General features: G+C 42.0%; 1 protein-coding gene and 1 long non-coding RNA gene across 3 annotated transcripts in view; both read right to left on the bottom strand.

Annotated features, from left to right (window-relative positions):
- Positions 1-25,843, bottom strand: part of AFF3 (ALF transcription elongation factor 3) — a 365,437-nt gene that overhangs the window by 317,189 nt on the left and 22,405 nt on the right. The gene's annotated exons all lie outside the window — the stretch shown is intronic.
- LOC137441311 (uncharacterized) lies at positions 20,170-25,266 on the bottom strand. Of its 2 annotated transcripts, none has more exons than XR_010987378.1 (4): positions 25,178-25,266; positions 23,862-24,001; positions 22,490-22,714; positions 20,170-20,461 (listed from the first exon to the last, which is right to left on the bottom strand). It is a non-coding gene; the product is annotated as an uncharacterized lncRNA (long non-coding RNA). The 2 variants fall into 2 exon arrangements; XR_010987377.1 differs by having other exon boundaries at positions 22,490-22,620.

Raw genomic sequence — 25,843 nt, 5'->3', positions numbered from 1 at the left:
TCAATATAAATAAAAATGAAACAAACAACTTTTTTTAAATTTTTTTTTCTTTTCTTTTTTTGTCCATGCCTCTCTTGACACTCTACTTCTGCTTTAAGGAGAATGGTGGTGACATGGCCATGCCTCAAATTCAAACCAAAATGTGACATATTTGGAATACAAAACCCTGAATATAATAAAATCCAAAATAAGCTCCTGTAGTTTAACTCACAGATACAGCATGACTGTTGTCATGTGCCTCACTGTCAAGCAATTCAACATCTCTTTAAATATTTCCAAATCTCAAGAAAATTACATAAAAATGACAAAATATTATCCAAACACTTTAATGGTTTTGATAGATGCAGAAGCCATTCCAGAAATGCCTATGCAGAGATGGGGTGCCAGAGAGGCAGATGCTGTCTGTTGCAGAGGATGAGCCTGGTTCCAGTCCAAAGTGAAGAAGTGAGTGACCTGACAAAATCAGATATGGTCTTCTCACTCTCTAACAGCTGTTTCACCCTACTTTTTCTCAACAAATTTTAGCATTAACAACAACAGCAAAAGCTTATGATAGAGAGAAATGTTTTATTTTCACTGTATACTTTATTTGAAGCCTGAATTCCTAAATACAGATTCGTGACACAGTAATTATAAGGATATCATTTAAATGTGTAGCGTAACAAGTAAAATTATTCAGTGTTTCATTCTGGAAGTGGTAAGACGTATCTAAATTCTATAGATTTTTGTAAAGGCGTGAGGAAGGATCTAAATTATACATATTTTCCCAAAAGCCAGGGTTTGGGAGATATCTACAACACTTCTATTTGCATCATCCATAGCAAAGACAGCCTTTTATTATGCTAAGAAATTGGAAATACCCGGGTCAGGTTTTGTTCTGCTGTTTTTTTTTAATGTATCAAAACACTGGATTTCAGTTCAACCTTCTTTCACCCCTACTCAAGCTGGTTTCATGGGAACAACCTAGGAGAACCTAAAAATGCATAAAAAATGCAATAATTTAATTTTCTCCTGCTTTACCAGGGTAAGCTAATATAACCAAAATAAGTTAAAACACACATTTAAACAAAGAAGGGAGGAAAATAGGGCTGAGGGCAATTCAGCAGATTTTCCTGCTCAGAAAAGCCAACAAAATGGTGATGCTTAAGATAAGACATGGTCTGCAATGGGAGAAAAAAAAAATCTATGCAGGAGGAACTTGTCCTGTATCTTTGCATTGGGGAATTATCAACCAGTGATCTCACAGTCTTCTTGGGAGGGGACAGGATTGGAATGGCTAAGATTTTGAAGGCAAAACAAGCTCTGTCCTGACCACTATCCATGAAGTTCACTGAAAGTCATGTTCATGTTGCAAACAATCCAGCACGTTAAAGAATGCTAATTCTATGATCCTGTGCAGTTTGGATTTAGCTGCTAACATGCTCTCAGGCTCTCTAGTCTCAAAAGTGATGACAAAAAACCCATAGTAGATACACAAATTCTTGTTAAGAAATAACATTTGAACCTCATGGAAGGTGTTTAACACTTTAAAGACACAGAATGACTGTGGTAGATTGAACAGCACTTTTTTTTCTTTTCCCCACCAAAAGCCAGTACACCTCTGCATGTTGGAGTGGTGGTGTTCCTGGAGTGGGTTGCAAGACAAGTGAACAGTAGTGTTACTTCATCAGTGTTACTTGCTGGCAGAATCCTGAAATAGCACTGAACAGAAAGGCAAAAGAGCTGCTTGCTGCCCCCTCCCAGCTCTGCTGGATGGCACAGATGAGGGTGGGAGAGACCATGAAATTAAACCACTGTGGGTGAGCTTGATCTTTATTTGAATCCAAACAAAACACTCTATAATCCACACTTGGTAACTGGAATATCCCAGTGCAAAAAAATAAAGAGCTGTTATTAGTAAGAGAGTATTTTGTTGCTACCGTGCCACATTAAGCGGAAAACTGCTACTAAATTCAGCCGCCCTTAAAACTTTCCTAAATAGTAATGTTCATACAGCATCTCAGTTACAAAGGAAATGGCAGAGAATTATTTCTTTTCAGCTAATGGAAACCAAAGGACTTACATAAAGATATTAAATTTAGGGGGGTTTACTACAAGCTAAAAGAAAGCTTAGTGATTTAGTTGTTTATTTCAGTTTTAAATTCGGGACTGTTTCTTGGGAAACTGTGAAATAATTGTAATACTCATGGTCACAGTATCACAGTATGGCAGTATCGCTAGGGTTGGAAGAGACCTTGCGGATCATCGAGTCCAACCTGTCACCACAGACCTCATCACTAGACCATGGCACCAAGTGCCACATCCAATCTCCTCTTGAACACCTCCAGGGACGGTGACTCCACCACCTCCCTGGGCAGCCCATTCCAATGACCAATGACTCTCTCCATGAAGAACTTTCTCCTCACCTCGAGCCTAAACTTCCCCTGGTGCAGCTTAAGACTGTGTCCTCTTGTTCTGGTGCTGGTTGCCTGGGAGAAGAGACCAACCCTTTCCTGGATACAATCACCTTTCAGGTAGTTGTAGAGGGCAATGAGGTCACCCCTGAGCCTCCTCTTCTCCAGGCTAGACAATCCCAGCTCCCTCAGCCTCTCCTCATAGGGCTTGTCTTCAAGGCCTCTCCCCAGCCTTGTTGCCCTTCTCTGGACACCTTCAAGTGTCTCAATGTCCTTCTTAAACTGAGGGGCCCAGAACTGGACACAGTGCTCAAGGTGCAGCCTAACCAAAGCAGAGTACAGGGGCACAATGACTTCCCTGCTTCTGCTGGCCACACTATTCCTCATGCAGGCCAGGATGCCATTGGCCCTCTTGGCCACCTGGGCACACTGCTGGCTCATGTTTAGGCAGCTGTCAATCAGCACCCCCAGGTCCCTCTCTGTTTGGCAGCTCTCCAGCCACTCCGACCCCAGCCTGTAGCTCTGCATGGGATTGCCATAGCCAAAGCGCAGCACTCGGCACTTGGACTTGTTGAATGCCATCCCATTGGATTCTGCCCATCTGCCCAGTTGGTCGAGGTCCCTCTGCAGAGCCCTTCCACCCTCTAACTGACTAACATCTGCTCCTAACTTGGTGTCCTCTGCAAATTTGCTGATGACTGACTCAATCCCCTCATCCAGATCATCAGTGAAGATGTTAAAGAGGATGGGGCCCAGCAGTGATCCCTGGGGGATGCCACTGGTGACTGGCCGCCAGCTGGATGTGGCACCATTCACCACCACTCTCTGGGCTCGGCCCTCCAGCCAGTTCCTAACCCAGCACAGAGTGCTGCTGTCCAAGCCACAAGCTGACTGCTTAGACAGCATTTTGCTGTGGAGGACGGTGTCAAAGGCCTTGCTGAAGTACAGGTAGACCACACCCACAGGCCTCCCCACGTCCACCAGGCGGGTCACCTGATCATAGAAGGAGATCAAGTTGGAGAAGCAGGACCTGCCCCTCCTAAATCCATGTTGGCTGGACCTGAGCCCTTGGCCATCCTTCAGGTGCGCAGTTATTGCCGCCAGGATAATCTGCTCCATCACTTTCCCTGGCACTGAGGTCAGGCTGACTGGCCTGGAGTTTCCAGGTTCCTCCATCTGACCCTTCTTGTGGATGGGGACCACATTGGCCAGTTTCCAGTCACCTGGGACCTCACCGGTGAGACAGGACTGGAGGAAAATGATGGAGAGCAGCTTGGCCAGCTCATCTGCTAGCTCTCTCAGCACCCTAGGATGGATCCCATCCAGTCCCATGGACTTGTGAGTGTCCAAGTGGCTCAGCAGGTCCCGAACTAATTCCTCACGGATTTCCAGGGCATTACACTGCTCCCTGACCCCATTGCCCAGCTCAGGAGGCCACTCGTCCTGAACTCCTCCTGCCTTGCTGTTAAAAATTGAGGCAAAGAAGGTGTTCAGGACCTCAGTCTTTTCCTTGTCTTCAGTTACAGTGCTTCCCTCCAGGTCCAATAAGGAGTGCAGGTTCTTCCTGCCCTTCTTTTTAGTGTTAATGTATTTGTAAAAATGCTTTTTATTATCTTTGACTGAGGTGGCCAGCTTCAGTTCCAGCTGGGCCTTTGCCTCTCTAATTTTTTTCCTACATAATCTAACAACATCCTTAAACATACCTCAAGAAGCCTTCCCCTCCTTCCAAAGGTGACACAGCCTCTTTTTCCCCCTTAAATCCTCCAGGAGCTGCTTGCTCATCCAGGCCGGTTGTCTTCCCCGCCGGCTTGCCTTTCGGCACGTGGGAACTGCCAGTTCCTGTGCTTTCAAGAGCTCCTCTTTGAATTAGGCCCAACCAGCCTGGACCCCTCGGTTCTTGAGGGTTGATACCCAGGGGACTTTACAAATAAGTTTCTTAAACAGGCTGAAGTTTGCCCTCTGGAAGTCCAAGGTGAAGGTTCTGTTGGTGCTCCTCCCTATCACCCTGCACATTGAAAACTTCACTATCTCGTGGTCACTGCACCCTAGGCAGCCTCCCACGATCACGTCTCCCACCAGCCCTTCCCTATTGGAGAACAGCAGGTCAAGCAGAGCCTGACCCCTGGTAGGCTTGCTTAACAGCTGTGTCAGGAAGCAGTCCTCCATTCTCTCCAGGAATCTTCTGGACTGCCTCCTCTCTGCTGAATTAAGTTCCCAGCAGATAGCAGCCAGGTTGAAGTCACCCACAAGGACAAGATCTGAGGATCTTGAGACATCCTCCAGTTGCTTGTAGAATAATTTGTCAGCCTCCCCATCCTGGTTGGGTGGTCTATAACAGACTCCAACCAGGATGTTAGATTTGTTAGGCTGCCCTCTGATTTTAACCCACAGGCTCTCAATCCCTTCTTTCTCCACCTCAAGCTCTGTGGCAGAGAGTGACTCCCTAATATACAGAGCCACCCCTCCTCCTCTTCTCCCTTGCCTGTCTCTCCTAAAGAGCCTGTAGCCCCCCAGTGCAGCACTCCAATCATGCGTGTTGTCCCACCAAGTTTCTGAGATGGCGACTACATCATAGTCACCCTGGTGGACCAGGACTTCCAGCTCCTCTTGCTTATTGCCCATGCTGCATGCATTGGTGTACATGCACTTCAGCTGGGCTCCCGACTTCTCCATTGCCCCTAATTTGTGCCCTACTCTTTCCTCTGGAGGGAGGGACCGATTTCCTCACCCACCCCCTTCAGACATAGTTTAAAGCCCTCCTAATGAGGGCTTCAAAGCCCTCCTAATGAGCCCTGCCAACTCTAGTGCTAGGACTGTTCTGTTCACAGTTCTGCTGTGAACTAAAATAATACCTTAGCAACTCAGTGACAAAGGTTTGTCAAAAATTTCTGAGTTTTTAAGAAATTCTAAAGAACACTTTGCTGTTCCTGTGTTCCTGACATGGTAAGACCTAGCCCACCTAATTTGATACTAATGACATAAGAAAGAAAAGTAAACTGTTTCAGGAAAGAAAACATGAAAAGGATAGTGCACTAAATTAAAAGGAATTAACTAGTTGTATAGACCTAAGTATCAAGCTGAAGATAATATTATTTAAATTTATTACTTTCAAATTTATGTTTGCTAACTATTTAAAAGCCTATGTTTAACATCTTATGACATAGCTCATTCTAATACACAGATCAGCAGAATCACACTGCTCTGTGTATCTCCCTAGTGCCAAACTTAACAAAACAGAAATTTCAGAACTTCACCTCCCTTAATGAATCTACTTGCTCCAATGCTTGTGAAAATGTGTAACCCTAAAATGTTAACTGATTCACCAAAATCAAAAAGGAAAGCACTTTATAGAGTTAACAGCCTCTTGCTTCCAAAGTGGAAACCATCATATTGCACAGCCTTTTTGATGTCCCTCATCACAAAGGCTTACAAGGAGAACCAATCTTTCTGGTATGCAGCTTCAAAGCCACACATCTTACAACAGGCATGTAAAACAACACTGGTCTTAGGGAAGACCTAGGGCAGCAGAAGAACCATTTGAATGACTCTTGATCCCATTTGGGTTCCGTAATAGCAACCCCAGCACACAAAACATCTCCAATCCTCCAGGTGCTCCTTTCACTCTATTCCTGCTGCTTGTGTCTTTCCAACAACAAATTTCATCCCAGACTCACCCACAACTAGGCACTGAGAAAATGCACAGTGAGTAGAGTGTCTGATATGGGGACCTCTGCTATAGGTAAGAGGTGATGTAGCCCAGAAGAGACAGATGGATAAAGGAGTGAGGTATGAAAAAGGACAAATTTGGTTTGCCTGGTTCAGAAAGAAGACTGGGAGACACATGATAATGGTCTTCCCACCTAGGAAAATGTGTTGCAGAGCAGACAATGATGAATTGTATTCTTTGTCTGCTGGGTCAAACAACTTCATTTGCAGCAGAGGAGATTTAGATATTATTTTGGAAATGCTACCTAACATAAAAAGGAAGGACTGGAAAAGACCAGCTATTTACTCCACAGTCTCCTTTACGGCTTGACTATTTCATAACAGGTAGGCCAGTCCTCACATTGACCCTGTCCCTGACAGCAGCCAGTTATCGATAGGATTGTTTCTCAGCCAGGTTTCATACATAAAATGAGTAGGAAATATTCATCCACTAAAAAAAAAACAATTCCACTCCTTTCAGGCAAGCAACTGTGCCTTATCGGGTTTGATGGGATGCCTTTTCTCCGTAAGTACCTGCATGTTAGTAGCACTTAGTAACGTAAAGACTAGTTCTCCCCATGAGCAACATGCATTGGACATAGATTTCTGGTCTGGATACCTATGGAAGTCCCTGTGCAGCTGCTATACAATCTTGAGGGACTCACAGGTGCTATAGAGGTTAAACCCATCTGTCAGGCTGGCCTAGGGCTATCTCAGGAGAGACACACAGGGTATGCCAATGAGAGACATGAAGAAAGCAAATAGAGCTTTTCTAAAATATCTTGCCTTGGTGATCAAGAACACTAAACAATCTCTGATAGGAAAAAACTGCAGAAAGGGTGCTACTTACCACACTTCATATCTGCTATTTGAAACGTACTTTTGATTCCTTAAACTCTGTAGTGCACAAAAGGTCTAAATCCCCTTCACACCAACATGAAATGCAGTGTAGGCTTTGGAGACAGGTTGTGGTTGAAAAGAACAGCTGTCAAGAAGCTAACTGCCCCAAATGCTGAGTCCTGCTGCTTAACTTCACTGTAGACTACTCACTAAAAAGACTACTTTTTCACTTTCTGTCACAATTTGCAACTATGAGGTGAATGCAATCTACAGATTCACTTTTGGAATAGAAGGTCATAGAGTTTGAATTCTCCTACTGTATACTGCAATTTATGACACAACAGAAGGTATTGTACAAAAAATAAATTGCACAATTATTATTTCCTATTGACAGGTGTCATGGGTTTAGCCAATTACATCTGCTGTTGAGTATTCAGTACCATGCTGCTGTCGTGCCAGACTTCAAATGAACATGCTGAGTGAAGCAGAGCATCACGGGGCTTGTAGTTTGGACTGCAACATGAGCGGCTTCCTGTTTCTGGTTGCTGTTTCCAGTTTATGGGGTTTGGGTGTTGGTCTTTTCTGCTGGGCTGGCTGTGAGCTTGGGGGGTGGAGGGGTTGCTTTATGGCTGGCTTCTGCTGCTGCTTTTGCTTTTCTATGAAATAGCTAAGATAATTATGCATTGTATTATAATTTCATTGCATTCTCTCTTTATCTCAGTCCAGGGGTTCTTTGTGTTACCTTCCCTACCATCTGGGAATGGGGGGTTTGCTTGTGAAAGCAGGTGGTCTTAAACCAGGACAACAGACACACTGGGGCAAAAAAATTACAACTCCCCCTGTCCTCTACCAGAAAACATTTGTACTCCTACAGGTTTAGGAAAAAAAAAATCTGTTTTGGGATCTGCTGAGACATTTTTCTATAATGTGAAAATTAGGGCATCTTTTGTCAAAAATTAATTTTCCACTGGTTTGAATACTTTTGGTTACCTGTTCATGGCTTTCTATTCAGTCCATCATAAAAAGAAAATACTGTTGGCAATATTTATTTGTAGAGACAAACATCAACGCTAAGCACTTAGTAGTACATTATGTTTTTTTGAGGATGCACTTGGGGGAATCAAAGTATTTTATTGCACAATAGCTATTATTCTGTTTGTACTTTCATTCCTCCAAACTTAAACCATTCACGATGTTTTATATCTGAGCATACATAACCAAGAACACTGGCTGGGGTGATATTGCTAAGTATTCAAATAATTCCTGCACATCACTTACAAGAAGAATGCCTTTGGGTAAATATCTCTGCTTTCTGGTTTTCTTTGCCTCTCCTTTGTCAGTGTCCTTGTATGACATGTTCTGAGAAAAATCAACCACATTTGCTCCATTTACTGTTTAACAAAAATAAAGCATGAAAAATGCTATAAGCTATAAATAAAATCATCTCATATTGATATTACACTAATTTGTCAGGGGTTGAATAAATGTTAATTATACAGCTTTTTAAAAATCAGACTTGTTAATGTCATTTTTAATTTAGAATGTTACACTGTAAATGTTTTCCATTGTGTTAATTTACACCTGTTATTACAGGCTCCATTATTAGGTTTACACTGGAACAGCTACTTTGTGCCATTGAAATTTGCTTAAAACAGCAGAAACAATTACTAATTAGAAGGCTGTGTTTACTTTAATTATATTTATTTCCTAGTCTAGTTTTACATGTAGCACACTATGGAAGTGTATGATTCAATTAGCCAAACCCATTTATCTTAGGCAATTCTCCAAATGAGCATTGCTTAGAAAGACAGCAAATTCTTTCAGCACTACTTTGCCTCATAAATTTCATAGGTGACACTAATAAATACATATGGTGTCACTTTGCATGTGACCTCACTGCTTTCTCCCATTTTTGCTAATGCTTATTCAGTAATTGCAGATTACCAGAGTGACATTTTATTTAAACAAGCCCAACTGTTTTAATCAAAGATTTTAAACCAGTGACATGCGGAACCATCTTTAGCATTCATAAAATCAGAATCAATACAAGATAAGCATTCAGCTCATGCAGTTATCCACAAAATGTGAAACTACTACTGATACTCATCCACTGATACCTAGTCATATGTATTAGGCAGAGCTTTAAAAATCTGCAAACCCAGTGCAATTCAAGCTTCTTGGGAACAAGAGTTAATGTCTTTACCCTTTACAAATATAAGTAGTTTTTTTCCAGAGAAAGTTGTCTATTTATCCACTCTCACCGCTTAAAAAGGAGAGGTATAAACATTCAATACAAATTACTTCCCTGAAGTTCATTCTGAGTATTATGTTTTAAACCTGAAGGGAGATTTTTGAAAAGGCAACCCAAAAGAGTTATGTTTCTAATTGATATTTGCCATCTATGTAAATTATTTAAATTGTATTGGTAGGTAGTAAGGCACACTGTTGCTTCAAATAACATTATTTCAGTACTTACACCAAAATACTCTGAAAAATAAAAGTGAAGATAAAATTGTTGAAGCTAGGGGGAAACCCCAATGAGTTCTGCATCACAAGGTACTCTGCTTCATTTGGCCATCAAGGTTAATGCACTTATACTATGTCACTGTCACTGCACAGGCATAGCGCTTGTATGACACTCAAAGATGTCACACAGGATGTCAAGGTGGCTATAACAGGGCTATAGCTTCCCAAACAGGAGCATCTGTTCCCTGTGGAACAATGTGCAACAGCTCTGTTTATCAGCAGCATTACATATCATGAATTTAGATCATCACATTTTGGGCTGCTCAGGCCACATTTTGTACCTTCCACCACAAAGGGAATTTATTCCTAGTTCCATTTCTTGTTAACATACAGTGCGTAACAAGAATCACAAAAACCTAAACTTCTAATGAGAATTAAGCCAGTATCTTGTGTGGCCAAAGATCACAAACCCACCTTCTCCTAATCCACTGCAACACAGAAAATAAAGCAGTGCATAAATAGCGAGCCTGGTGTAATTCAGAAAATGCTGCTATTAAAAACTCAGCACTTTAAAAAAGCTAACAGACATATCTCAGCTGAGGCAATTATTTTGTAGGTTAAGAGGAAAGAAATATTGCTGCAATTGAAGATTTGTCTTCACAGGGGTTCTCAGGAAAGTCAAGGCAAATCAGATGAGGGAATGAAGTTAGTTCCCAATCAGATGAACATATATTATCATCAGCTTATCCTTCCTCCAGGAGAAAAAGGGATCAACTGTACTGATGTCAGATCACTTTGAGGATGGACCAAGAATGTTCATGTAGGGATTTAATACGTTTTAAGGTATGCAGACTTCACACATTTAGTGCCTCCTCTATTTTGTCATTGCCTTTATCCTCCTTGTGTGGTCACTGATAACAAAGACTTACTTAATGTACCCCATCTCTGACCTTTCCCTAACAGCACCTTCTCATTTATTTACATGAAGGGCACAGGGAAGGTGAAGTTATATGAAGTGCACTGGAAATTTATGATAGGTAACTATTTTTAATAATAAAATGTAAGATAACAAATCAAGCCTCAGTCATAACTCATTAAAAGAAATGGGAATTGAAAATGAATGCAATTAGTAAAAAATTCTGAACAATACCTTTTTTAAAAAGTCAATAATTAAAATAGAGAAATCAGTGTTTTGTAAAATAATCAAGCTCATACATGAGCAACTTCTAGCTTTCTTCAAGTGTCTTGGTTTTGAATATCTCTGTTTTATGAAAACTTCAATTGCTGTAAATGTGGGGTGGAGAGGGAGTTAGAAGAAGAAACTGATGAGATGGACTTAGTTATCTTTGCTGGTACAGCAGCAGGGAAAGGTGACCAGAGTATGCTGTACTGCCTCTGTAATTAGGGTATTCTCTTTGCAACATCAGGGAACAAACATCATCAGCTGAAACAGAAATCATGCCAATTGCATTGTTTTGCTTATTACAGTAATACATGTACTAGTATGGTACATAGAATTTTAATGAATCTGAATTCTTAAAGTGCTTGGATATATACATGCAAAGTAGGTATGTGCATTTGTAAAAGGAGCCTGTAGGTATTAAATTCAGCAGACTTCAGACAAATCTTAATTAATAAAAGAAATAAATTGATTCACTCTAATGTGTTCCCTCTGACACACACCTTCTTTTACCTGTGGGCTGTTTCTTTTTAGGCTTATTCAATATGGATTCCCCAAAAGGAGTTTTCTTATGTGCAACCATTGACTAAGAGCAATGATACTGCTCTTCTAATCAAATATTCACCCTGGTCTAATACTTTTTGCTCCACCATAATGTATTTTGACCAACAACAAAAACAAATAAGGATAAAAACCAGACAAACACAAAACAAAACAATCCCCCAAAACTCTAAACAAACAAACAAAAACACCCAGAAAAGTCTGGTATTTTCTTAAACGCTTGCCCAGATCAGCACTTTTTGACTACTTTTCACTCAAATCCACCAGGTAATTTTATTCAGGCTCAGTTAATGCAGTGCAGCACATCATATGGGTGGAGTCCAACAGGATGGCATTCAACAAGTCCAAGTGCCAGGTGCTGCACTTTGGCCACAGCAACCCCATGCAGAGCTACAGGCTGGGGTCAGAGTGGCTGGAGAGCTGCCAAACAGAGAAGGACCTGGGGGTACTGATTGACAGCTGCCTAAACATGAGCCAGCAGTGTGCCCAGGTGGCCAAGAGGGCCAATGGCATCCTGGCCTGCATTAGGAATAGTGTGGCCAGCAGGAGCAGGGAGGTCATTGTGCCCCTGTACTCTGCTTTGGTTAGGCTGCACCTTGAGTACTGTGTCCAGTTCTGGGCCCCTCAGTTTAGGAAGGCCATCAAAACACTTGAACATGTCCAGAGAAGGGCAATGAGGCTGGTGAGAGGCCTTGAGCACAAGCCCCATGAGGAGAGGCTGAGGGAGCTGGGATTGCTTAGCCTGGAGAAGAGGAGGCTCAGGGGTGACCTCATTGCTCTCTACAACTACCTGAAGGGTGGTTGTAGCCAGGAAGGGGTTGGTCTCTTCTCCCAGGCAACCAGCACCAGAACAAGGGGACACAGTCTCAAGCTGCACCAGGGGAAGTTTAGGCTCGAGGTGAGGAGAAAGTTCTTCATGGAGAGAGTCATTGGTCATTGGAATGGGCTGCCCAGGGAGGTGGTGGAGTCACCGTCCCTGGAGGTGTTCAAGAGGAGATTGGACGTGGCCCTTGGTGCCATGGTCTAGTGATGAGGTCTGTGGTGACAGGTTGGACTCGATGATCCTCGAGGTCTCTTCCAACCTTGGCGATACTGTGATACTGTGATCAGCTCCAGCTGAAATGTGGTTGCCTTTTCCAAACACAGAAGGGAATTATCCAAAAGTACTACATCCAGTGGAAACACACCACCACAGACAGATAATATATGATATAGTCATATATGCATTCTACTCCTAGCAGAAATGTAATAATATTTTAACCCAGTGTCCCAGACACAGTGCAAAAAAAACCAACCAAAAAAAAAAAAAACCACACAACCACAAACACCAACAAAAAAATACACAAAACAACCCAACCAAAAATCAAACTAAAACCCCCCACAAAACCACCAAACCAAAAAACCAGAAAGGCACTCATACTCGAGTTGGGGCTGCTAGATAAGCAATGACTCCATTAAGCTGTGCCTGTGATCTGACACCACCTGAAAGGCAAGGCTGCTGCCCAGGGAGCCTGCCTGGTGCTCACTCCGGCTGCTGTTTAGCAAAGGCTTCAATTAGTACTGACCTCAGCATGGGAATATTTCTCTCTGGGCAGGAAAGGAAATATCACAGACCTAAATCTCTCTCCCTGAGACTAGAGTGAAACCTGCATTCACCTCCTCCAGATCCAGTTGGGTAAAGGGTGCACTGGTGGGATCACATCTCACGTACTGCGTGCAGTTTTGGGGTCCTTACTACATGAAGGACATTGATGTGCTGGTGTGTGTCCAGAGAAGAGCAATGAAGCTGGTGAGTGGCTTTGAACAAAAGTCCTGTGAGGGAGCTGGGAATGCTCAGCCTAAAGAATAGGAGGCTGAAGGGAGGCCTCATTGTTCTCTACTACTACCTGAAAGGAAGTTGTAGCAAGGTGGGTACCAGCCTCTTCTCCCAGGTAGCAAGTGACAGGACAAGAGGAAATGGCCTCAAGTTGCACCAGAGTAGGTTTAGATTAGGTATTAGGCAATATTTCTTCACCAAAAGGGTCATTGGGCACTGGAAGAGGCTGCCTAGGGAGGTGGTGAAACCACCATCCTTGGAGCTTTTTAAAGGATGTTTGGATGAGTGTTTAGGGGTACAATCTAACAGTTGTGTATGGGGAGACATTAGGTTATGATTGGACTCAATGACCTTAAGGTCTTTTCCACAGCTGATTCAATGACTCAAGGAGCAGTACAGTAGCACAAACAAAAGCAAAGATGTGGATTTCTCCAACACTTGCAATGCAGGGGAACTGCACCAACTATTGCTGTCGGTAGTGGTTCACAATGTGCGTGCATGCACAAACCCACTGCTCTCCACAGGCTCACTGGCTACCTCAAGGCAAAGCTGCTACACACACAGACACAAATTCACACAGGCAACTGTGTGTTATGCACAACAGGGGAAAAACATACAGAAAATTGAGAGTAACAAGAGTCTAAAAGATAGATTTGGGGTCCACAGGGATCCTGAAAGCCAAAAGAATTGGCAAGCAGAAAAAAAGAAAATAAAAGAGCGGGGAAATATAAGAAAGGTGTCTATATTCAAATGGGCCCCACACAAATTTTAAACTAGAATTATTGCATTACCTTTCAAAGAGCTAACACTACAGAAACAAGGAACCACGTTCTACTGTAGCAATAAAGAAACTACTGAAATATGACATTTCAGGCTACCTTAGTCCAGTGGAGTTAAGATTACTTTTATTCCTGATTCACTCTGAAAAGAAAGGAGAAAATCCAAGCAGATCCTTGCACACAATTGAAGATTACTTTAAAATAGAGATATGTGCCATTTTAGCACTATTAACAAGCCTTTTTTTTCCACAGCATGGCAAACTGGACAAGCGCTGGGGACTCAAATGATTAACAATGCATGGATTCCTCCAAATCAAAGGTAAAGTAAGCAAAAACAGACAAGCAGAAGGAGACAGCATCTTAAAAAAAATTACCAGAGAGCTAGTTTTGGATCTAAAGGCAACACCAAGCCTGCCAACTTCTCAAAGAGGCTGCCAAGAAGCCAGATGCCATAACTGGAAGGACATTATCCAGACTTTTACATCTGAGTGTCATGAGTGCCTTTGAAAAAGGACAGAAAAATGGATGCTGGCAAGAGCTCAACTGTTTAATTTCTATCCCCACCCTAAACCATTGCAAAAATAATTAAAGACAGGATGTGTAAATACAATGTTGAGTATTTACAATGACCCACAAGGGTGAGCTAGCCCTACCAAAGTACTGGAAAACTCTCTGAGAACATGAATTAAAGACCCAAGGTCATCCCAAACACCCAGTTTGAGTCCCAAGGAAGGCCTTGTGATGACAGAGTTTATAGAAGTGGTACCTGCCCCTGCAGCTGGGGTGGGCACTGGACAAATCTATGTAGATACTCTCCCACCAAATACAACAGGCAGATGACTCATCCACAGAACTCAATGGGTTACATCTGCTTTATTGTGGCTATACATATGCCCCAGTGCAAGAAATCTCATCTCATCTCATCTCATTATCAGAGATGTCACATGGCCGTCACACAAGAATGATGCCTTTGTTTTGGATGTGCTGGAGGCATGTTTGATCATATCATAGAGAAGATGCTAACCACCCTTGAGACAGAAGTCAGCTGTAGATGATGAGAACAGCTTAGATGGTCTACAGCTTTCTCCATTTTCATACCTGAAGAAGTCAGTGCAGTGAGGTAGGTAAACAGCCTGCAAGTAATAAGCTGCAAAAAAAAGGGAAGAGCTGAAATGCCTCTATTCAGCAAAGAGACCAAAGGTTGACTACCTCTGCTCTGCAGCAATATCCTGCAAAGGAGTGCTGACAAATTTGATCCAGCCCCCTTACTGGTAAGAAAGAAAATTACCATAATATTTGGATTTTTAGAGTGAGTAGAAGAACTAGAGAAGTCTCTACTTAACTTCTAAAACACTTGCATAATTCCATTTAAATCACTGGAACTCCTTCTGTGCATCAAGTTAAACACTTGCACAGGGTCCTCTTAGGTCACAATCTTGCACTGTTTATGCAGAAAAAAAATGTAGCCAGATTGATTTGTATATCCTGCCATCGCTTGGCACTGAGCATTTGTATCCCTTGACATTAACTGGCATCTGTCAGGCACTCTCCCATAAAAAAGTTATTCAGTTGCACACATTTGTAATATCCAACTGCATATATTACTTGGGTAAAGGAAAGGCAGTTATTTTGATTTCTGCCATAAAATACAGCATAAGTGTAAACTATGAGCTGCAGAACACACACACACACAGAGATAAAAAATGTAATGCCTTTTTCAAATACTGGCCAAGTAAGCAGTATTCTACAAGACAAGAAACAAATGTTCATGTCAAAACTGCAAATGGAAGTGACCAAGCTTGCACTGGACTTGAAGGAGCGCAAGTTTCTGCCTCCCCCCAAGACTGTGACAGGTTAATGTCTCATCTTACTAAACACACCTGCTCTGTCTTTCCTTCTGGACTTCCTATAGGCTCATTAGGATTCATTAGGGCTTTGGGGGGTTATTTTTTAAGAAAACACCAGGCAGCATGCAAAAAAATAAATTAAATACTGAATTAACCTAAATCCTCCTTTTAGCTAGTTCAAGTCTTATTTATAATGTGCATGCACCACTTTGCATTTACCATGAAGCTCCTCAATTACTTCATAGATAAGTTAACCTTCTATCTCCCAGCAAATATAATTCATGCTCATTTTATACAACACAGCATTCTGCTGGCTATTATCCATCATTTACAAGTGTTATTTGTCTATAAAAATGACACTAAAAAGTTGAAAAATTGTTCTGCTTTGCCTGCTTCTGCGTGTGTTTTAACAAATGGTACCAATGCAAAAGGCTGTAAGTCATGTAAGAAGCAATTAGTCAAAGAAGCCATAAATATTTTTTTAAAAGGATATAAATGATTGCTTGCCAGATAGTAAAAGCTCTGAAGATTGCTACATAATAAAAGACTGAACATACACATACCTATCTCAGTAACTTCACCCCTGTGTGCACTCCCATTAGGATGAAAGAAGATTACTCAAGAAAGTAACATTAGCCAGGTGAGTAAGTGTTTGTCCTAAAATAGTTAAAATAGTATTCATCATTATTTATCGTTAATGAAGTTAATCAAATTCAGTGCTACTTACTCATGCATGCATTAAATAGAAACCTGAACATGACATGCATATTTATAGAACAGAGATTGAAAGATCATTATCTGTAGGGAAGAAAATCCAGCAAAGAAAAGGACGCATAAAATGTGCTGTTATCTTATTAGAACATAAACTGTTTTGCTTAAAACATAAATATTTATTTTCATTAATTCAATTAACCTAAATAATAGCTTCCACACATGACAACTATAGCTAATGTATGAATTTCATGATTTCTGATGAAGATGGAGGTCATAGCCATTGCTACCATCAACCAACTGGTCTAATTCCATGGAAGTCAGCAGAACACTCCTCAATTTATACCAGTGTACATATGGCATGTAGCTTTCCACTAACAGCATCTCTTACATTGGCTTGAAATATAATATACTGCACACCACCAGAAATTCAGAAGAAGAAAAGATTGTTCTGTTTATTTTTCAGTCAATAAATAAGGTGAGCACTCCTCAATTTCATCTTAAAATTCTAAAATTGCAACTGAAGATATTTTTTGTTGTTGGTTTTGGGTGGGGTTTTTTTGCTATTTAGATACCTGTATATGGGTTTCGGAGCCAGAAAGGTAGGTTGGGCAATCCCAGAGAGAGAAAGAAGGATGAAAAAAAACTGAAAGTGCAACTACTAAATATTCATGCCACTGACATTCTGTACCTTCAGTGAAGTTCTTGCTTTATATATGGAATGAAACCTATAGTTAAGCACATAACTCCACTAGCTAACAGTTTTGAAAGAGTTCATTATATTGTGAGGGGGAAAGGACTCTGTAGGTTGCTAAATATACAGTAATATGTATTGAGAACACAGGGAAAGCAGGCATATTTCTGCATGTTATTCTGTGGACAGGTGGGCAGAGTCCAATGGCATGAGATTCAATATATCTAAGTGCCGGGTTCTGCACACTGGCCATAACCCCATGCAATGCTACTGGCTGGGGTCAGAGTGGATGGAGAGCAGCCAGCCAGAAAGGGACCTAGGGGTACTGGTTGATAGTAGGCTGAACATGAGCCAGCAGTATGCCCAGGGGGCCAAGACGGTCAATGGCATCCTGGCCTGCATCAGGAATAGCATGGCCAGCAGGAGCAGGGAAGTCATTCTGCCCCTGGACTCAGCACTGGTTAGGCCACACCTTGAGTCCTACATCCAGTTCTGGGCCCCTCAGTTTAGGAAAGATGTTGACTTGCTTGAATGTGCCCAGAGAAGGCCAACAAAGCTGGTGAGGGGTTTGCAGCACAAGCCCTATGAGGAGAGACTGAGGGAGCTGGGGTTGCTTAGCCTGGAGAAGAGGAGGCTCAGAGGAGACCTTATTGCTCTCTACAACTACCTGCAGGGAGGTTGTAGCCAGGAGGGGGTTGGTCTCTTCTCCCAGGCAGCCAGCACCAGAACAAGAAGACACAGTCTCAAGCTGTGCCAGGGGAGATTTAGGTTGGATGTTAGGAAGAAGTTCTTCACAGAAAGAGTGATTTGCCACTGGAATGGGCTGCCCAGGGAGGTGGTGGAGTCACCATCACTGGAAGTATTTAAGAAGAGACTGAATGAGGCACTTAGTGCCAAGGTTTAGCTGATTAGATGGTTTTGGGTGATGGGTTGGACTCGATGATCTCAAAGGTCTTATCCAACCTGGTTAATTCTATTTTATTCTATTCTGTTCTATGTCACTTGGCATTTAAAAAATGACAGATCACAGTATCACAGTATATTAGAGGTTGGAAAGGAACTCAAGAGATCATCGAGTCCAGCTCCCCCGCCAAAGCAGGATCACTTAGGGTAGCTCACATAGGAATGCATCCAGGTGGGTTTTGAAAGTCTCCAGAGAAGGAGACTCCACAACCTCCCTGGGCAGCCTGTTCCAGTGCTCTGTCAGCCTTGCTGTAAAGAAGTTTCTCCTCATGTTGAGGTGAAATCTTCTACGTACAAGTCTGAACCTGTTGTTTCTTATTACTGTGCACCACTGAAAAGACCCTGGCCCCCTCTACTTGACACCCACCCCTCAGATATTTATACACATTGATGAGATCCCCTCTCAATCTTCTCAAGACTAAATAGCTCCAGAGATCTGTCTCTCTGCATAGACGAGATGCTCAAGTGTCCTAATCATCCTCATGGCTCTCCGCTGGACTCCCTCCAGCAGTTCTGTGTCTTTCTTGAACTGGGTAGCCTAAAACTGGATGTAGTATTCCAGGTGTGGTCTCACAAGGGCAGAGTAGAGAGGTAGAACTTCCCTAGACCTGCTGGACACACTTTTCTTGATGCATCCCAGAATGCCATTGGCTTTCTTGGCCACAAGGGCACATTGCTGTCCCATGGAGAACTTGCTGCCCACCAGCACTCCAAGGTCTTTCTCCATGGAGCTGCTTTCCAGCAGGGCAGCCCCTAACCGGTACTGTTGCATGTTCTTATTTCTTCCTAGATGCAAGGCCCTGCACTTGTCCTTATTAAACTTCATGAAGTTTGCCTGCATTCAGCTCTCCAGCCTGTCCAGGTCATGTTGGACATCAACACAGCCCAACGGGATGTCAGCCAACCCCCCCAGTTTTGTATCATCAGTGAACTTGGTGAAGGTACTCTCCATCACCTCATCCAGGTCGTTGATAAAGATACTGAACAAAACTGGAGCCAGGACCAGTCCCTGGGGAACATCACTAGTCACAGGCCTCCAAGTTGATCCTGTGCCACTGATGACAACCCTCTGAACTCTGTTGTCAAGCCAGTTTGCAACCTACCTCACAGCTCAGCTGTCTATGCCACATTTCCTGATCATTTTTGTTTAAAAACCTGTCTTAATGTTCAGACACCTGAAGAAAAAACAGTGCATTACTTTCAATCGTATTCTCAAGTTCTATGGTGATTTTAGTGCCTAGTTTAAATATTCTAGTTGGCACACAGCACACCTGTAGTCTCTAGATATCCATTAGACTTTAATGGGTTTGAAATGGAGGACAGTGTTATGGGGCTGGCAGACCTACCACAGTCCCATTTACAATGACACAAGGTAAATGGGGCATAAAATCACAATGGTTAATGCCACTGCTAGAACAAAAGGAGCCCACTCCACTTCCTCCGTATGGATGGTTTTGCACACGTAAGGGCCAGACAAGCACAGATGACCAAAATGAGGTCTACAGGTATGTGTAGGTAGCAGGATAGGAGAGGAACAGGTGGTTTGCAGAACAACACAGCTGCTGCCCAGTATGTGTGCTGAGGTGTCATTTCACTCTGTGAGCTGTATGCCCATGACTGCTTCCTAGATGGAGCACTTACCCCACTCATGACTGTCCTCTCTGTGGTAAGCATGACCCTTTGGGCACACCCACCACTGAAGTAACATGTTTTCCCTATGCTCTCAGTCATGACATGCCATGCCATGCAGGATAAAAAAAGGGAAGTGATGCATTCTCCTGAAGAAGAGTTTGTCACCTCCTTCCACATACCCCCAAAAATCACAGATATAGAGCATTTATGTGCCTGATAGAAGAAACAGTTACATATTTGTGCCAAATGTGTTGCAAACCTTATTCAGGAATGTTGCTCTTTACCATAAGAACTGTCCCTGCAATGCCACCAAGGCCATTTGGATCCCATTTGGATCCCATTTGGGATCCAAATTCTGACCATTTCAAGAGAACAAGCAGTTCATCACTGTGAGAAGCATGAAAGGAAGACTGAAATAGTCTGATATGTCTATTGAAGGGAAAAGTGAGTGGTTTTCATGAATGAGAAAAGCCCTTCCAACTGATACACTGTAGCTGTGTAGAAGCCAGCCTGAAAAGAATACTCAAAAGCCATCCCAGTTTCACAGAATAGTTTTTTATTTAACTCATTTCCGTGCAAGAGGTTCAAAATATTCCATGTTTTACGACAGCTAGGAAATATTAATAAAAGTCTACAGAAATCTGGAGATCCTTCTGCTTCTACATAAATAATTCCCCTGCCTCCTAGGGAAGTGCAAAGGCCACATGAAGATGCATTCCCTCTTTTCCTCTTTCCCCCTCCCCAGCTTTTCGGGGCACTTCAATGTGCAGGAATATCCATGTTCTTCAGAAGACTCCTTTATTGAGTCAAAATAACTGATTCCACACGCTTAATCACAGAATCCTTCTTCCATCCTCTAATTATGAAGCAGTGCCTGTTGAAATTAAAGCAGGATGCTTGTAAATATTTTCAGGCACAAAGGAAGAAGCAAAGCCAACTGAGCAATTTGGTAAGAAGAGAGGAGAAAATAACCCAGGCTTTCTGTATTCTGTAGTTACAAGTGATGAGACCATTTTTATTTGGGTAGTTCTACACAATAAATTTTAAAGAGTAGTTGCTTAAGTACATCTAAAGGTTAAACCTTTCAGCTGCTAAGCTGTACGTAAGAACAAATAACTGTCAAATACTTAACCTTTTACAGATTAAAACTGTCTGCCTAACAGATGTGAAATCATCATTGTTGTAATTGTTATAAGTGGATATCTGAGCATTTTCTGAGACAGATCTTCTTTCTTTTTTTGAGCAGTAATTTTATGCCCCAGGTCACTTGCATGTTCATGGCTGTGATAAAACCACTGCTTTCCATACGGAGTTATATGGGATTTTATAACTGCTGTACTGGTTTCCAGCACTGAAGTTATTGGTTGTAATGGGCAGTTTTAAATTGTTATAAGATGCACTTGTAGGGTCACTGTAAACATTTTATTGTTCAGTTGCTCTAAGTGGTTTTATAAGTGAATTTTCACAATAGTATGGCCAGGGCATAGGAGAAGAAAATGTTTCAATTTCTCATAAGCTATGAATGTTACTATAAAATACTCTTTGACAGTATTTGACAGAAATACACTCAGTTGTTAGAATGTCTAAAATGCCATTATATTATGTTTATAAGTGGTTAAGTGTTATGGATAGAAGATAAAAATGTTTCTACTATGCTAAATGACCACGGAAAGAGAACTTTTTCCCATAGATATATACACATATAGTAGGACAAAGTGCCTTGAAACCCTTCAGACATCTCTAAGCTGATATATGTTCTAGTATCTTATATTCAGACGTGGGATTTGTGGGTACAGATTTTGGCTTAGCCCTCATCATTCTGCTGAACATGTATCGGAAAAGTGGATTTGTCTCATATTGAGGCCCAAGCTTCACACTCCTTTCCCCTTCAGCTTTTTGCAGTTTTACATAGTTTTGGCTGAGGTCAGGATTCTTCTGGTGCAAGATGCTGCACTAGGTCCAGCACAGGCACAGCAACTGCCCTTCACAGACTGCAGCTACCTCTCCCACTGACTTTCCTGAAAGACCTCATTTACTCCAGCAGGAAATTTCCGGCAAGTATGTGTTTTGGGCTTCATGCCAGATACTCAACCTGCACTTTTTTTTCCATCTACCAAGTAAATACAGTTTTGAAACACGAAAGATTTTTAAATTAATTCTTTTTAATGCAGATCCATTGCACAGATCAATATGTATTGCATGACCAGGGGGCTTCCTTGGAAAGCAAAGCATCAGACTGGTGTCTTTCCATCATCTACTCCCACTTCCCTGGCTGTTATTTTGAACCTGCTAATCAACTTTAACCAAATCTGACAGAGGTTTAAAAAAAGTCCTACTAAAAATCAGCAGCTTTTATGCAGTTCTAATAACTTGGTCCTTCATCCATGCCATCTGATGGCAGCTAGTCATCCATCAGCATGCAAGCACCCTTCAGTCAGGCACAGCTATGAAACTGCCCCAGCTGCTGCTGTTTTCTCCCCAGGTCAACAAAGAGGAGTGTGAGGCAAATGCAATTACTGACAAAGAGTCTGGGCCGTGGCGTTGCTGGGTTACAAAACATGAAACTGTGATCTAGTTTTGGTAATTCCACTGCTCAAGGAAGCTTTTTGCTTTCCTACTTAGATGACTGATTAATTTTTTAATTTTTAAAATAAAATAGTAACACTGAATTGTCATGTTTGTCAGTTAGACCCTGTAAGTATCCAAAGCCAAATCACTAAAGACAGAAATGAGGTTTTGAAGAGCAACAAACATGTCAACAAGTACACACTCTCTTGAAAAACACTCTGCGAATGACCACTTGCACCTTGACTCATCTGAAAGGGAGATGCAAAAGTCACTGCATCACTACCACCCATGAGAGAGGTCATTTCCAGGACACAATGAAGCAATATGCACTGACCTGCACTCTGCATCGATGCAGTTTCCATAAGTTTATTTCTGAGCTGAACCTGAGCAGAGAATGCCAGCTGTGCCACATTGTAAAGTGGATTTGTCATGTGGATTTATCCATACGTTGTCCATTAAGTCACCCTTGGGAACAAGCACTAGTTAGAACTCTCTGATACATGTGAAGGGGTTTTATACAGAAAAGGGGGAAAAAAGGGAATGCAGCAATTCCCAGAGACTGCAGGAAAAAAAGAGAGGTATTATTAGCACATCGAAAGGCATCTGAAATATAAATTATTTGAAAGCACATCACTTTATATATCCTGTTAATTACATGGTTAATATTATGAAATCTGACAACTCCCCACAGACATCAAGGCTATTGATGAGTTCCATTTTATGTTAGAAATTTCTCTCTTCTTGTGCAGAATTACCTCTTTAACCTCTTTCAGTCCAATAAATTCACATTAAAATGTGACCAGGAGTGACAACCTTGGGAGAGGGCTAACCTCTTCCTCTATCATGTCATTTTAGCCTCAGTCTCAAATCGGTACAGCACTCCCATAGCTACTAGCTTGGCTCTTCTCTTGCCTCCTGAGTAGATGAAGCAGCATGTCTAATTAATTTACAATCCTTAAGTACAAAGGTAGCTATCAGCAAAACTACATTAAAATCAAACTACCAATAAGGTAATTGTAAAATTCTAATTTTCTGGGACATTTTCACTAAATACCATCTTAGCTGTGCAGCTGAATGTTTCCCAGTCTAGCCTCACAGCTACATGAAAGTCAAATATTTTGTATATTACAGTATACCTCACTCCACAGAAAAAAAAAAATGGGGGGGGGAGAAAAGAGGAAAGGGCAGATACTGTTTAATACAATGAAATGCAATTTAAAACAAGGTCAATAAGATACTAAGCTCTTATCCCTCAGCAGAGGGCTGTGTTATAAATCATGGGTTAGAAGTAAAAAACTGAGGGAATGGTTCTTGCCACTCATAGTTCAAAGACTGTTGTCAAAAGCTTTCTGTTCATAGAAATGCTTTTGGTTTTATTCAGCTGGCAAAAACTGTGCAATATTCTAAGTAGCTCAGACAGATAGCTTTTTTAGCTATACAGTTCAGAGCCAAATTTTCCTGAACAGCATAAGGACTTGATTTGGCTAATGTATACATGTTGCACTGTAGCCGGATCCAGAAATAACCAGCATCCGTGAATGCAGGCTGGGGTCTAGGAAGGATACATGCTAACAGCCAGATTCCCTAATCTGCTTCATACCCAGACAGACCAGACAAAACCAGCAAAAAAAATAAGGTTGCTGCAGTAAGCAGCTCTGACAGCACAGAGCTCCAAGTGGAAGGTCTACCACTGCCCAGCTCCCTACCTGCTTCTTGCTGATGAGAAAATACTGAATGTCAGGGATGGGAGCTTAGGAACATCTCACAGCACAGCAGCAACAGGCAAGATTCTCCACTGAGCTCCAGCCACCCTCATGAAACTCTCATTTTTGCTGGGACCAAAGAGCTGAGAGAGAGGAACAGTGGTTAACCTTCTGCAAGCAGCCATCCTTTCCTGCTCTTGACCCCAAGAAGAATAGAGATTAGGTGTACAATCTGAAGCCCCCTTCACTCCCCTGTCTTCACTGGTTGTCAGTGATACTGGCCAGCAACCTGAAGGGAATGAAGAATCCATTTTCTTCCTCCTTTCCCTGAATAAACCTCTTTCTGCAACCATGCTGTTCTTGGTCAGGGGCAGCAGGAGATGAGCTGTGAGAACTTGTCAGCATCTCCCTTGAGCAGGGCAGACTGCCAGCCTCTCTGAGGCAGGTATGTAGCAGCCTGGCCTTAAGCAACCCTTATTTCCTACTCTTATTCTCCCACTCTGTCACACGCATGGAATCCTGTAATCACATCCTCCTTTTCCCCTACAGTCATCACCATAATATAGTTCTACACTAGGTCCTAGGCCTTTGTGGTTGATGGAGCTCATACAAAAGACTCCTAGAGTAGAAGAAATCTGAACCAGCTGAAGACTTTGTTATAACAGCCCAGGGGTGGTTGCAGAGGAACAGATGTAGCATTAGGTGTGAAATCGCGTGCTATTTGCAAAGTATTGATTGGTTTGAGTGGTTCTGAGGAACAAACAACTGCAGCAGAAACAGAGATGTTCTTGCCCACAGGAACAGAACGGGACACTTATTTGTCCCTGTTTTCTTTCTGGAAGGAAATCATCTCCTACTGCTAACACCAGTCTGCACCACGTTGAGGAGTATGACGGAAGTTGCCAATTACAGATAAAGGCTATCTTCAATATTTGGATAGAAGTTGCTAATTTTAACTACTGTACCATATAGTGGTACTTCTCATTCTTAAAAGAAATAACCAGCATTTGGCATGGGCATTACATTAGCTATATTTTACATTTATTTAAGCAAATTTAGTTAAATAACTGCACATATGTGTGTAATTTTCCACATACCAATGCCAGCACCCTGCAGACTGTACAGCAGGCTACTCAGTTTACATTCTTGTGTATTTTGCTTGCTCACATATACACAAACCCACGGTTACTTATATTCTTTTAGAACTCTGACCTGATGACTACTAAGAAGTATTGCATGCCTCCTCAGAAAATACTGAATAGAGGATAGTTCCTGTATGAGAGTATGAGGACGCATATGCCTCTTCCCCAAGAACATACCTGGCAGGTGCAATCCAGATCTTCATTTGTCACACAGATACCAGTAATGGGCTCTCCAGAAATACTCTAAATTAAATGAGGATTATCTTCTGTCTTTTTAGGCCATCTTGGCATTAAGACAAAACTAGGTATATTTTCCAGGCAAACATGTTTTCTCTGAAAAGTTAAAATTTAGGATGAATATTCCCGTCTCCTCTGAAGTAACATTTACCAGTCCTCACTAGTGAGAAGCAGCTGGCTTCAGTTTATCTTGTGGGATAATAGTACACTTAATACATGTAATGACATTAAGATCTAAGCCTTCTTCTAAAAGACTTGGATAAAGGGATGAGCTGCACAGCTGGATGCAGAGTTAGGCACCCAGATCCCAGAACAGATTTCACCATGTTGCATTGGGTGCCAAAGCTCCCCATGTTGAAGATGGGAAGAAGCCAGCACCCAACAACCAGCTTCACCATACCCAGAGGTTATGCAAAGAGCCAAACTCCTTGCCTGCCAAAGGAAAATGTGAGAGATTATGCTTTTGTTGAGATCAGACTCCATTATGTAAGCAGGACTCACAGCCCAAGTCCCATCCATGTATCTAGATGCCACGTTCTACACATTGGCCACAACAACCCCATGCAGTGCTACAGAGGACAGAGTGGCTGGAGAGCAGCCAGGCAG

The sequence above is a fragment of the Melanerpes formicivorus genome, unplaced genomic scaffold (assembly GCF_026170545.1).
Source record: "Melanerpes formicivorus ecotype bairdi unplaced genomic scaffold, bMelFor1.0.p_v2 SCAF_1, whole genome shotgun sequence".
NCBI lineage: Eukaryota > Metazoa > Chordata > Aves > Piciformes > Picidae > Melanerpes > Melanerpes formicivorus.
Note: the sequence above shows the minus strand (reverse complement) of the source record. Positions and strands in the feature narration are given on the sequence as shown.